The sequence below is a fragment of the Cryptotermes secundus genome, unplaced genomic scaffold, assembly GCF_002891405.2.
Source record: "Cryptotermes secundus unplaced genomic scaffold, Csec_1.0 scaffold323, whole genome shotgun sequence".
Classification (NCBI taxonomy): Eukaryota; Metazoa; Arthropoda; class Insecta; order Blattodea; family Kalotermitidae; genus Cryptotermes; species Cryptotermes secundus.
Genome location: NW_019738961.1, coordinates 2,164,411 through 2,178,746, shown reverse-complemented (window position 1 = coordinate 2,178,746; position 14,336 = coordinate 2,164,411). Strand labels below are relative to the sequence as shown.

The 14,336-nt window shown below is 42.2% G+C and overlaps 1 protein-coding gene across 1 annotated transcript in view; it reads right to left on the bottom strand.

Moving 5' to 3' along the window:
- Positions 1-11,812, bottom strand: part of LOC111871442 (protein yippee-like 1) — a 195,668-nt gene extending 183,856 nt beyond the window's left edge. Inside the window, exon 1 of the mRNA XM_023864564.2 lies at positions 11,641-11,812. The gene's annotated coding sequence lies outside the window, so the exon portion shown is untranslated. The remainder of the gene's footprint in view (positions 1-11,640) is intronic.
- Between the last annotated feature and the right edge of the window lie 2,524 nt (positions 11,813-14,336).

The following is a 14,336-nucleotide window of genomic DNA, read 5'->3' as shown; positions in this document are numbered from 1 at the left end:
GGGGGGGGGGGCTGACCGCTAATTAGCCTGTTGCATCCACTTCCGGAGTGTGGATCATTTGGTTGAATGAGAAATGGCAGGGGAAGCCTACATGCTCCACTGCCCCACTACCACTGTCAACCACAAATCCCACATGACTTGACCTGGGATCAAACCCGGCCTGATACGGTGGGAAGCCGGCGACTAACGACCTGAGCTACGGCACCGCCCTAATGATATATAAGAAACACTTTCGTTATTGGTTCGTTGGTAACTTAGTCTTCTAATAAACCCCCACCTTTCATGCTTCCAGTCTCTCGATGTTTCACTTCAATACTAAAACCACGTTTCAAAGTTGTTGTTTTTTCACTGTCTTACGGCATATTCTTTATCATTTTCGGTCGATCGGTCGGTTAAATTTCTGCTGGCCTTCGCCAGCACATTTATTCCTGGCTTCAGTCTCCTCCAGATCCATGACCAGAATTCTTATTCTATCCTAGACGTGTAGGCGTAGGGGCAGAGTCAGAGTCACTTTACGACTGGCGGTATAGCGCCTATCAGTTCCTCTTGGTGACAAGCCCCTTGAGACTCAACAGCAGTAATGTTATTTTCAACTGAACACTTGCGGTCACAGTCAGTCTGACGAAAAGAGGGGTCTTTCGTTTACAACTGCTGCTAGTCTTCGGCAGCACAGTCATTCTCGGGTCCAAGATTCAAAATTCCCCCAGCCTGGAGGAGGAATCCCCCAGGAACAGGGTGGCCCAGTTACACCCCCAGCCACCGGGTTCCCTTTACGTCGCCTCCTACGACTCGCAGGGCTATGATGGAAGTATTCGAAGCCGCCCCCACACGGGCATCTCAGACAGACGTGTCGAAGTCAAAATTACTTTACGACTGGAAGTTTACCGTCAATCAGTTCCTCTTAGCGTCAGGACCCTTGAGACCCACGACCAGAGACTGTTTACAACTGAACTCTTGCGGTTGATTCTTTGCTGTGGAACCGTGTTTACCGGCCGTTGCGCTGGCTCTCAAGTCACAATATAATCGCAGTTGCCATTCCCATATGCAGACCGACTGACTCGTATTCGGAAAAAACTAGATTAGATCCTGCCTGAAGTTTTCGTGTTCTTCTCAGTCCCTCAAGGAAAATTATGGGGAGTACCTCTGACTAGGCGACAGCCACTTCAAAATCATTTCGAATTTATCATGCATCTATCACCCTGCCATTTGACACGACATTCTAGTTTGACTACTTATCGTAAAACAACCCACCACCCTGACGGAGGTGGTTTCCTCAGTCTCTCTGGTCAAAGATCAGGATAGTACCTCTAAATAGGCCACGACCACTTCTTTCCATATCCTTTCCAAGTCGTTACTCACTTATCACTATACCATTCGACGATATATTGTTCGCGATATACCAATTAACTACCTAACGAACTCCATGGACTTGAATCCTTGAGAACCTAACTGTTGCTCAGCCACTCACGAATTCCCTTTTTATAACTATTTAGTGGCACGAATTATTAGTAATATGAAAAAATACGTATAAGCCCTACGTAATGCACTCAGCAGAACAGCAACTCCGTTGAAGGAACTTTTGCTTGCGGTACAAGCAACCGCTTAGTTGACAATTTTTATAAAACCCGAAAATTCACTGCCATCTTCATAAAAGCCCATCTCTGGCCCCTACTCTGGGTCACACGAATCGAGTCCACATCCTCCATTAGAGTTCTTTATGATCCATTTTAACAGTATCCTCCCATCTACGATTAAAGTCAATACTTTGTATGCTAAGATATACAGACAGCGTCGTTAAAAGAACCATAAATAAACAATACGTTCTGGTAAGAAGTAATTGCCTACTTTCCACTGATACGACACGGACTGCACAGAAAACGACGCGTCCAAAATTCTTCTATTGCTGCATGTACATTCGTTGCCACAGTTAACGTTTCTGCTGAACCGCTTCCTAGCGGCGATGGGGGGTTATATATATATAGAGAGAGAGAGAGAGAGACAGGGACTGATGGGAGGGATTTAAGAAGTATGTCGTTCGGATGGGCTTAGGTGTCATGATATTCATGCTAAGTTTCATAAAAACTGGTTCACGCGTTCAAAAGTTAATATGGCGGGATACACAGGTAGCATGAAGATCGCATAAGCCTCCTTCATTTTTCAAAATAAGCAGCATAAATATAGTTAGAATGAAATAATATTCTGGGGGTCAAGAATTTTCTCTTCTCCATGTCGTCCAGACGGGTTCTAGGGCACAACCAGCCTCCTATCCAATGGGTACCGGGGGGAGGGATAGAGAGGCCTAGGCGTGAACCTGACCACTCACCTCAAACTAGTACCGAGGTGAAGAAAACGTGTCACACTCTGGTCACCAATGGTCTAATGGCGTAGGCAGTCTGCATCGCCGATAATGGGGGAAGATGGAACGTTTTCTAAACAACAAATGTAAAAGCAGCCCAACTCCCTTCCACTACTGGGAAGACTCTGATGCAATGGAGGGGTTGGTATTGAACCCGGAAGGTGATATATTTCTTATACGGGCATGTCATTAACCTCAAAACCTGCTTCAGATGATCGCATACCTAACACGTAACACATTCCCTCTCTCGAACGCCAATTCAATATCTCTTAACCTAATGAAAGCACGGAATGTATGTAAACGCCGTTAAAAGTCTAATGAGTGTGAACTTCTGGGTTTTGACACTGCGTACTTTTGTAAGCGGACACAGACATTTCACACGAACATGCTGCTTCCATCCTCATGGTTTACATTCATACGTCCAGGAACAGTACCGGTTCTCTAAGCAAATTAAAAGGGGGTTGGTCACAGGACCCTCTCCGGACCAGTTGGAAAACAACAAAACTGGCCCTTAAAATGGGCACACTGGTTTACTGTCAACACTGGGAAAAGGAACAGTAAATGTGAGGTGTGCCTTTTCATGGATCCGCTGATGATTTCAGAAGGGAAAGTGGAATTGTGCGAAAATAATCAAGGCGGCGTGTTCCCCCGAAACATCGCCCTACAAGAGTACATGGTGAAAGAACCCAGAAAGGAACGATCTTAACAGCTGTGAAACCATCAAAAATTAAACTGTAAAGTCTATCAATTTACAGCCCAACATACATGGATTCGAAACCTGTTTCACTCTACATATGGGCATACGCACAACACGAATGACCTTGAACTCTTCGCCGGTATGAGTCAATAAGTTGAGCGCGGTGTAATCGTGAAAGACAAAGAACGTTTAAAACGGTCATACATTCCGAGCACTAAATTCAGTACCAATACGACTTAATTATCAATTCCTACTATTAGTACATAATACATCCATAACGTCTACTGGAGCACTGTGCTAATGTTCACAAATGTTCTCCATCAATGTATAACTTAACAGGAAATGCAGATGGAAGATGAAGGAATGCATGACGGGAAAATTAATTTATTCATAATACACGTCAACCGACGTTTCGGAGGAACATATCTCCTCCATAGTCAGCGTCGAATGTGACTGCCACCTGATTTTACACATGTAAAGGTGCCACACGGAGGCGATACGTTCCTCCGAAACGTCGGTGGACTTTCAACAGACTACATGGCGTTTCATCCCAAATGATAGCATACTCATAACCACCGCTGTGGAGATATGGTAAAAGTAAAAAAAAAAAAAAGTAAAGGTATCCCTGTAACAGGCAGTGGAGGCCCACAGGGTTGTGAGACGTCGAGACTCCCACATTTTCTAGACAGTCGGCTCATACTTGGCAGTAAGGTTGTCAGCCTTACGCGCCGGCTGCCCTTTACCCCCAAGAATATTCCTGGTACTCGTTTCTGTTAGAGGCTAAGTCGAACCCAGGGCCACAGTGCGGCTTGAAGGATTAGGTAAATTGAAAAAAAAAATCCAATGACTTCATCGGGACTTGAACCCGCGACCTTCCGACTTGTAGCATAGTGCCTCAACCATGGTAAAAATAATAAAGCTATCCTTGTAACAGGCCGCGGAGGCCCACAGCGTTGTGAGACTTCGGGGCTCCCGCATTTTGTAGATAATCGGCTCACAGACGGCGGTAAGGTTGTCAGTCTTACGCTCTTGCCGCCCTTAGTCCCAAGAAGATTATTGGTACTCATTTCTGTTGCAGGCAGAATCGACACCATGGCCATAATGCGGCTAGCTGGGTGTCTTAAATCAACTGAAAAATCCAGTAACCTCATCGGGAATCGAACCCGCGACATGCCGGCGGGTAGCACAGTCTCTCAACCAACTACGCTACCGCGCGAGCCCTAATGTCCCAGAAAAGAGAGACAAATGTACCACTAATACAAGCAATACAGATTCCCAGGGAGACTAACAACTCTCTGAATTTAGGGTTGCAGATGGGCAATTAAAAGAAAAAATCAATATTAATCAATATAACCTGTGCATTCTATATAGCGTCTAGTGGTATGACTGGCGAATCATGAATTACAAAGAATTCGGAAGAAAGAGGTCGTGCCCTAATCGGGGTATTTTCCCCAAATTTGCCCGCAGGAACTAAAGAAAATCAGAAAACCCCCTCTGTCAGGATGGCCGTCCAGGCCGAGTTTCGAACCGAGAACCTCCCGCATACAAACACACAATGTCACCGCTACACCAACCTGATCCATCGAATCAGTGTAACTAACTCCATAGAGCTGAGCCTTTCTTGAAAAACCGTCAGTTGTGTAGATACTCAAGAATTTCCCAGCATTTACTGGAACCCGAAGGTTCAATTACCGTGTTCACAAGAGCCTTCCACTAATCTCTATCCTGAGCCAGATAAATCTATGCCATACCACTCCATCCTATCTCTCTAAGATCCAGTTTAATACTGTCCACCCACCTACATCTTGGTTTTCATAGTGGTCTTTTTCCTTCGGCTTTCCCACCAATATCTTATATGTATTCCTCCCCTGCCCATTCGTGCTACATGTCCTACCCATCTCATCCTCCTTGACTTTATCATTCTAATTATACTTGGAGAAGAGTACAAGTTATGAAGCTCCTCATTATGCAGTTCTCTCCAACCTCCCGTCACTTCATCTCTCTTCTGTCCAAATATTCTCAACACCCTGTTCTCAAACACCCTCAGTCTGTGTTCCTCCCTTAATGTCAGAGATCAATTTTCACGTCCATACAGAACCACATGCAAAATATACTTCTGTATATTCTAGTTTTTATGTTTTTAAACAGCAGACGAGAAGACAAAAGGTTATCGATTTAATGGTAACAAGCATTACCTGAATTCAATCTCCTCTTAATTTCCTCCTGAATCGAATTATGATCTGTTACTGTCATTCTCAAATATCTGAACTGTGCCATATTTTTAAAGCATTTGTCAGCTATCTTTATGTCATTACTTTATCCTCATTCTGGTGAGGAGACAGCAAAATATACTTAAGATTTCAGTGTTTACATCTAGACCAACTTCCTTACTTGCGTCAATTAGTGTCTGTTTGTTTTTTGTGTGTGTGTGTGTGTATCTATGTTATCCCAGCAGATTCATATCATCAGCACAGACCAACAGCTGATGCATCCCATTTAATTTCAGCCGCACCTGGTTTTCCTGGACCTTCCTAATGGCATATTCTAAAGCAAAGTTGAAAAGGAGTGGCGATAAAGCATCTCCTTGTTTTAGACCATTCTGGATAGGAAAACTACCAATGGGGGAGAAAAGGAATGCCTATACGATATTGGTGGGAAAGCCAGAAGGAAGGAGACCACTGAGAAGACCAAGGCGTAGGTGGGTGGACAATATTAAAATGGATCTTAGAGAGATAGGATGGGATGATATGGATTGGATTGATCTGGCTCAGGACAGGGACCAGTGGAGGGCTCTTGACAACACGGTAATGAACTTTCGGGTTCCATAAAATGCTAGGAAATTCTTGAGTAGCTGCAGATTTGGCTTCTCCTCAAGAAGGGCTCAGCTCCATAAGTAAGTAAGTAAGTAAGTAAGTAAGTATGGATCTTAGAACGCAATATTTCACCTCCTGCTTGAACAAGTTCTGCCGGAATTTGATCACTACCTGGCAACTTATACTTTTTCAACTATGCAAACGCAACTTCGACCTCAAAAGGGCTAGGATCAGGTACTAACGGCTCAGCTGTATGGATTTCTGTCTGCCTAACATCACTGACCCTATGTACATTCAATAACTGAGAGAAGTAGTTCCTCCACCTTTTCAAAATGTTGTGGGAATCTGCAAGCAGATCACCATTCTCATCCTTCACTAAGTTACTGCTAGGCTGGTAACCCCTTTTAAAGTCATTTATTCCTCTATACAGGTCTCTAATGTTCTTGTTCTTACTGTTCATTGCAAGCTCATCAATTCTGTATTTCAGATATTCCTTCTTTTTGTTCCTAAAATGCCTGCTGGCTTCACGTCTTATATTGTTCAGATTTCCATATTTATTTCGCTTTGATAATGCAGCCATTGCATTTTGGCTTGTTTCCTTTGATCAAATAATTCTGAGCATCCTTCGTCGAACCATGGGCTTATGCTTCTTCAATTCGTAATAACCTAGACTCTCTCTGGCTGAAGATATGATTCTCTTATGTACAAAAAGAACCTGTACATAATAAATGATTCTCATTCCCATTTCTATAGAAAAATGTACATTCGCCTGCGGGTTCGGTGCCACCTCTGTCCTATCTGACCTCCCGTTCGCCAACTAAACCTAACCTATATTTTGATATTTCTTTCCCAACTGCCCTGAGCGAACCTGCCCTATACAAACTTCTTACATTCCACGCACCAAATCTCATGTCCGTTTTCCTTAGCTCATATTGTTAGGTAGTTCATGAAAAGAATCCGTCCTAGTCCGAGGCCCTCTGTGACATTTCGTAACAAGCTTATTTTTAGCGATGACCTGTTAGACCGACGCCCAACCCCCAAGCTGGAGGACCATCCCTTGTCGGCTGTCCGCTACTGCTTATTCAATATATTCGCAGCCACCCTCCATATCTGGGGGCCGTCTCCTCTCTCCACAGCCTGAGGTCCCGCCGTGGTGACAAGGAAACCACAAAACATGGGCTGGTACACATACTAAGGTTTTCAACGTCGGTGCCAGGTGATGACGTGCTCAGCTTTAGGCACCATCTGATTTACCCCCAGGTAAAGAGAGCCCGGTACTAATTGGATTGGAGACTGGGTATGTCACGAAATCAGAACTGAACTTGTGGTAATGAATAAGCTCCGTGCCTCTGATGGGAAACGAACCTCTGTGTTTCAGTCCTGGGGGCAAACTGGGACTAAACTGAGCTAAAAATATTCCTGTATGTCACCAAATGTTTTTTTTAATTATACGTACAAATGTTCAAAAAGTCTTCTTTAGTTAAGACCTGTGTAACATAAAACCCTGTTAGACTTTTGCAGTGTAAGCAACATCCGCTTGCATAAGATACAGGAGGATATTGTCCCTGTGCCTGTCACATCATGCAAGCATGAAGAGGGAGCATGAAGGCGCTCCGTGCATTAACCTCTGAAGTCTTCGTCTTCATGCTCCAAATGCTGTAACTCCGGCTGGATGGGCCCCGGAGCTGGTCTCAACGTGATAAAATCACACAGAGAACCGAACCCCAACCCACAGCAAGTCACTTCACTGGTTAGGCCAAGCCATTTCACTGTTCATGCATGTAACTCCACAGTCCCTGCTCACGCAATACAGTTATATACTATAACTGTATCTCCTTAATGGAAATGGAGAAGCAATGGATCTCTTTCAGTGACCCCTGTACACCGTAACACAGGCTTCACTTCTACATATGCAGTCAGCACCACTACGCGTTCCCGTGTCTAAATGCCCATCACCATCAGATTGCACTAACACTACAAAAATTTCCATATGGCTTGTGGCAGAGAGTGAGAGTGTGAGAGTGGCGCGCGCGCGTGTGTATGTGTGTAAATAATGTTTCAAGGATCAATCTCATAACTTCACAAAAGAAGAAGTTCTGGGAAGAACTAATCGCCCACTTTCCTTTGATATGACATGGATCGCATAGAAAACGATGTCTTCAACAATTCTTCGTTACCGCGGGAACGGGTTTACCAAGCCGTTGCCTAGAAATGAAAGGAGGAATACACTTTACCGAGCCTTTGCCTAGCAACGATATATATGGGATACACATACAGACTGATGGGAGCAATTTATGAAATACGCGGCTGACATGGGCTCAGGTGCCATCATACAAATACTAAGTTTCATAAAGATTGGTTCAAGCTGATAGGGAGGGATTCACAGACACACAGACGGCGTGGTGATCTCATAAGTCTACTTTCATTTTAAAAAATGTAAGCAAGCTCGTATTACGGTTAAACCATCATTTCATGTATACCTATGCGAGACGCAAACAAATCCCATATAGTTACGTATTTACATCAAGTCAATGCACCAGACGTGAAGCCATACTTGCTCCTCAACTCCTACTGTTAAATGAATGCAAGTTAAAATCCTTATCACTAGACGGTCTTCCATATGTTCTCATTTATGGCCCCGACCGCAATTCTATATTTTTATGGAAATGTTTGGTTTACTAAAAAATACTTGCCACTGGTCTTCCCTTCCACACAGATTTTCAAGTGAACCACCCCAGCAGACATCCACACTTGTCGAAAGCCTCAAAATAGTCGTCTCTTTATATTTACACAAAAGACAGACAAAAATACGAGAGTCAAAAGCAAGAGAAACGTTCAGGACTTAGAAAGTTACAACTTTAATACAAGAAACAACATTACAAAAGGAAATGTCTCCAAATATTTATATATTTCTCAAAGTATTAATAAGAATGCAATACCACATATGAATCTACTAATGAAATTTGAGGTTTCCACAGCAGGGACTACGAAAAGTAGAGGTTTTCTGGGTGCGACGCCGTGTAATCTGGACGACAGTTACAAATGTTTCGAATGAATCTACTTCCTCCATCTTCAAAAGGTTCCTATAAAGCACAACAATATACCAGATTCTATAACATCACAATCTAGAAGTCCATAAGTTTCCCCCAGCAATAGCTTTCAAGATTCTTAATCCTAACATCTTGATTTATTACATGTTTAAACATAACAGAATAACAAAAGAACTATCTTTCAAATACCCCCCAAAAAAATCATGTACTGCAGACTGTAAAATTGCCAGTTCTCTCTATTATATGTATTTCGCTTACATAAGTGTGTTAACTCCTACACAAATTTGATACAACTGTTTTACTTAAATGAAAACTTTGTGCATGTTGTGCATGATAAACAACAAACAACCAGTAATACAATGTATTAACACATACATCAACTTAAATATCTGCATCAGCTACCATATAAAAATTGTTACGGAATATCTGTTAACTATATTGCTTGTACCCCATTTAAATGTGTACATTCTGGTGTGTATTTTGGATAAACACACTAAAACATGTACTGAGACATTATGTATAGGGTTGGAAACCGTGCAACATGAACTATATTGCCTAACAATAACGTAAATACAAATATCACCTGATGGTGGTCAAAATGGGTTGAAAAACACAGCAGAATAGGCCACATTTATAGGACAAAGTTTGTGTAATATCTATACAGAGTTAACAATCACAGACACAAACAGATGTATCAATGCAAGATTAAAAACATAAAATTTAAGTAATTTGCTTAACATAGGGTAAAAACAAAAATATGGTTTATCTGCTAAAGGTGATAGGCATGGTTATGTAACTGTGCTGTTTATCATACAAGGCTCAACAACCAACTCGCTCACTCCCTGCCAGCCTTACACTCTGTGGGCAAAATTCATTCTTCCTCCACGTTTGAGCAGGCGACGGCAACCATTGTGCATTAAGGGCTCACACAACAATCAAACTCCCATGTAGCAAGTCTCTGTTGAGAAGAGGAGCTGATAGTTCCTCAGCTGCTGGAAGAATTCTCAATTCTCTACAGCACCCACCAAGCTTCATGATATTCACAAATGCCAAGCACAGGACTCGATCCTGAGCCATCTCAAACCAATCCACACCTCGCACCCTTGTTCTTGAACACCCACTGAATTACAGCCCTTTCTTTGCTCTCTTTTACCTCCAAATTTCCCAACTAAAATGTTACAGGCACATTTCACATCCCTATTTGTGATACATGGTAAGAAGATTCTATCTCCCCAATTAATGCTACATGCCCCACCCATCTCGTCTTCCCCGATTTCTAACAACAACTGTTACTGCATAGTACAAATTATAAACTTACGACCCCATTATCAAACACCCTCCAATATATGTAGTTCTCTCACGAAGTTCCACACGAATCAACAGGTAAAATTAATCTTAAATTTCTTCGGCCGAAGACGGAAAGACAAAAAGATTCTCAGTTTGTTGGTACCAAAGCATTCGCTCAGTTTCTTAACGTTAATTCCCAACTTATTATCTGGTGTAGCGACTGGCTACGGGCTGCATGATCGAGGTGTGAGAGTTCGAGTTGCTCACACCGGCTCTGGGGCCCATCCACCCTCCTATCCTCCAACTAGTGTCGAGGTTAAGAAAATATGGAGCTATACATCCACTCGCCCATACGCCTTTATGACGCAGTACTTAATTAGCTAAGCACAGGGACAACTTTATCGTTTTTTAATTATCTGGTACATCAAATGCCCCGTTTCCAAGACTTATAAGTTATATAATATGTTACCACATTCACCATCGTTTAATCGTGGCTTCGATATCGCACTACACGTAGTGTGTAACCATTCCTTCTTCTACCCTTCCGTCCCGAGCTTTGTTTTGCAATAGTTATAAAACTACAAACATTCTTGCCTAAGCCAGCTTTCACTACAGTAAGAATCAAATATGGGACAGTGGGCCATGTTACTGAAGACCTGAATATAGGAGCAAAACGACGGAATTTCGTATCAGGAGTACATAATCCATAATTTGAATAGTACATATTTGTAACGTTAATAAACGGGAAACGTTGAGTATGGACACGATAACCATGCTAGTTCTAGGAAATAAGCTGTAAATTAGCGGTCAGACATACGTATTGTTCGTACAACCCACTGCCAACCTAATTATGCACCACAATTAACGTATTATATACATATAAATAAAATGATCACATATTATTGGCAGACATATTGCACTGTAAGCCATCAGCAAAGCTACAAAGAAGGCTGCGCGATCCCCAATCAAATACAGCTCTCTCTATAAGCAGCACCCAGCTGTAACACATGGCCACCTCCCAGCTGATTGAAGCAGCAATAACAACAACAAAGAGACTGATTCAAATACGAGCATTTACGACATGATAATCACACATCTGCATCTACAGACTTTATAAAACAATACTGCACCACCCCTACAACGAACTCAAACGTATATAAAAGTACTATTATTAAACACGGAATGAAAACACATTTCTGCGCAAGATGACAAGTTACATGATCCTCAGTCCAAAAGCCTCAAATTATGTCACACTGCACATTGTTACGTCTCAAAATGGAAACGATAATATGTTTTCTTCGAAATGTTATTAAAATCTACAGCAACAACGATGTGTTCAATATTAATTACATAAATAAAATGTAAACATGCAAGATGGCTGAACCACTGTCACAACACAAAGAAACAAAGAACCATGTTAAATTAAAATACACTAACCTCCATAAGCACTTTCTTCTATATTAAGTGATCCTGTGTAGTCTTAAGAACATAAAAATCTCAATTCAAGCGTTAAACACTTTAAAATGGCTACAAAATCACTAAAAACGTTACACGGAACTCACTACGCATCTCTCCAACATAATAGTCTGGTTCGATTTATTTTGCATCGTCTGCGAGCTAAGGTTTCTGCGCAGCTGTTTATGCGCATTGGTTGTACAGTCTGTTCAAGAACCATGGACGTTCATAACTTCAATGCACAAGAGCATATAACTTTCTAGAAGGTTATCAGAGCAGTATTGCTAGCAAAATTATCGCTAATCTATATTTTATAGACGTGTACATAATAATTTGGAAAGTAATGTAAAGTTATTTCGTGGAATCACTGCATGTATACTACGTGTCAGCCAACAGACTTCTGGAGATGAATGTAGCATGTATGGTAACAGTACCGATGCGGTGGAGGATCTAGTATCGCCAGTCCTTTTGTTTGAGCTCAAGAAAAAATGTCTAGTAATCTTATTTGATAACAGGTTTCCCCATGGGTTCAGAACTACGACTTCCTTAAAGGTGGAACACGGTACGGTCATCGCAACACGAAAGAACATGGGTGTTTATTATTTTAGCTAAGAATATCTTCTGTGGCGTCTTCCTGCACGCACTAGAACGGACAAGTTCTCAGGGCGATGACTACGAACTTGGTTTGTAACGCGAAGTAGTTCTGAGAGAGCCCAGCATTTCTGAGGAACATATCGCCTCCATCTTCAGGGTGGAAGAGTAAGCCAAGCAAGAAGCCAGCCGATGTAGGCGGCATACCGAGAGCTCACCTGTGTAAATACAGCTACGATGACTAACCCTTTATGTTCGGGATGCTATCATTTCTTGGAAACATACGCTTTGTGAAGGGAATCACATAACGAATTGCGGGATTCCAGGAAAATTCAGCGCTGCTTCCTTAATGAAGAGAAACTGCAGTAACTGCATAATACAGCTTCTCTTGGAGCCAAATATGCCTATAATTGTTATAAAACCGTTAGAATACATATGCTAAAGTACTGTCGGTGTAGCGACTGGCTACGGGCTGGACGCCAGAGGGGTCTGAGTTCGAGTCCAGGTAGGGTCAAAAATTTTCTCTTCTCCATGTCGTCCAGACCGTCTCTGTGGCTCACCCAGCCTCCTATCTAATGGATACTGGGGGCTTTTCACCGAGGGTAAAGCGGCCGGGGCATGAAGCTGACATCTTATCTCTAGCTAGTTCCGAAGTCAAGAAAGTGTGGATCTATACATCCACTCGCCCATATGCTTTCATGGCGTAGTGTTTAATTAGTTAAGCACAAGGGACAATCTAACCTTGCCTTACTATCAAAAATAGAATAGAAATAGATGTAAATTGAAAATAGATTGAAATATAGTACCAAATATTAATTACCACAAATTAAAGCATTTAAACGAAATATCCTTCTATTATGAGTTCTCTAGGGCGATCGGTAAAAATAGTCTTATGTGGCTGATACGTAGGTTTTGTTAACAAATTTTCTGACTCGCCCCCATCACCCGGAAAGAAATTCCGAAGTTCCCCGCTCAAGTATAGAACACGAGGGCGATTCCTGGCATCTGGCGAAAATACGCATCTCCTGGTATGTACTGTGTTTGCACTGAAACAGACTTCCGTTCAAGTTCAAGAGTTTGCCGCCTTTTTTTTTCTTTGGACGGTATGACCCCCCCCCCCGGAATCAGAGAGTTTCGGCGCAGTTGCCGCGTTACTTTCTTTAACGTGTCATCGTCTTTAAAGTCAGAGAAAGTGGTTTCGATTTGTAAACCCAATCCGTTACGGCAGTCAAAAATGTGGACTGCCAGACCAGCCATACTAAGGTTTACAGGCAAAGACCATCAGGAGAGCATAAGGGACTCTGAACGGGGCTGGCCTCATCGGTCAACTCAGATGCCGTTATCAGTAGAACGTCCGGTGTATTTTGCAGAGTCCATCGAGATAAGCACTGTGGGGTGAGTGTGTGTGGGTTATAGCAGGACGGATCTTAGGGGGCATCACCCTCAGGGCCTTCCGTAATGAAGCTGCAACCACTACCCCACTACTTCTTGCGATATTTCTTAGTTCTCATGGTTTTATCTTTATGGTAGCACCCCGTTGCGTGTTGTACGATAGCGTACATGGTACCTTCTGCACAACAATACGTGTATATTACTTGTTTACTCATGGAGCTGGGCCCTTCTGGAGGAGCCACCAATTCTGCAGCTACTCAAGAATTTCCCAGCATTTTATGGAACCCAAAGGTTCATTACCGTGTTCACAAGAGCCCTCCACTGGTCCCTATCCTGAGCCAGATCAATCCAACAATAATATCTACAGAATGAAAAACAAAATAGATACTAACGTATCAACATTTGTTTGTTATTATTATTATTTGTTATACAAAGGTGTTGCGCTACATGTTTCGACCTTTCCTAGGTCATCATCAGGCGAGTCACAAAAATATCAAACTGTTCTTAAATTGTGTTACCTAAATATGGACCCATATATTGCAAATTCGGTTTTTGTTTTTAATAGCAAATACGCCTTTGTAAAACGTAACTTAAAAATACACCCAAAAACTCTGCTAATACGGGTTGTATCTAAGTTTAAGATTCTTTAAGCCTATATATATATATTATAATTTGTATTTTCATGCCATATGCCC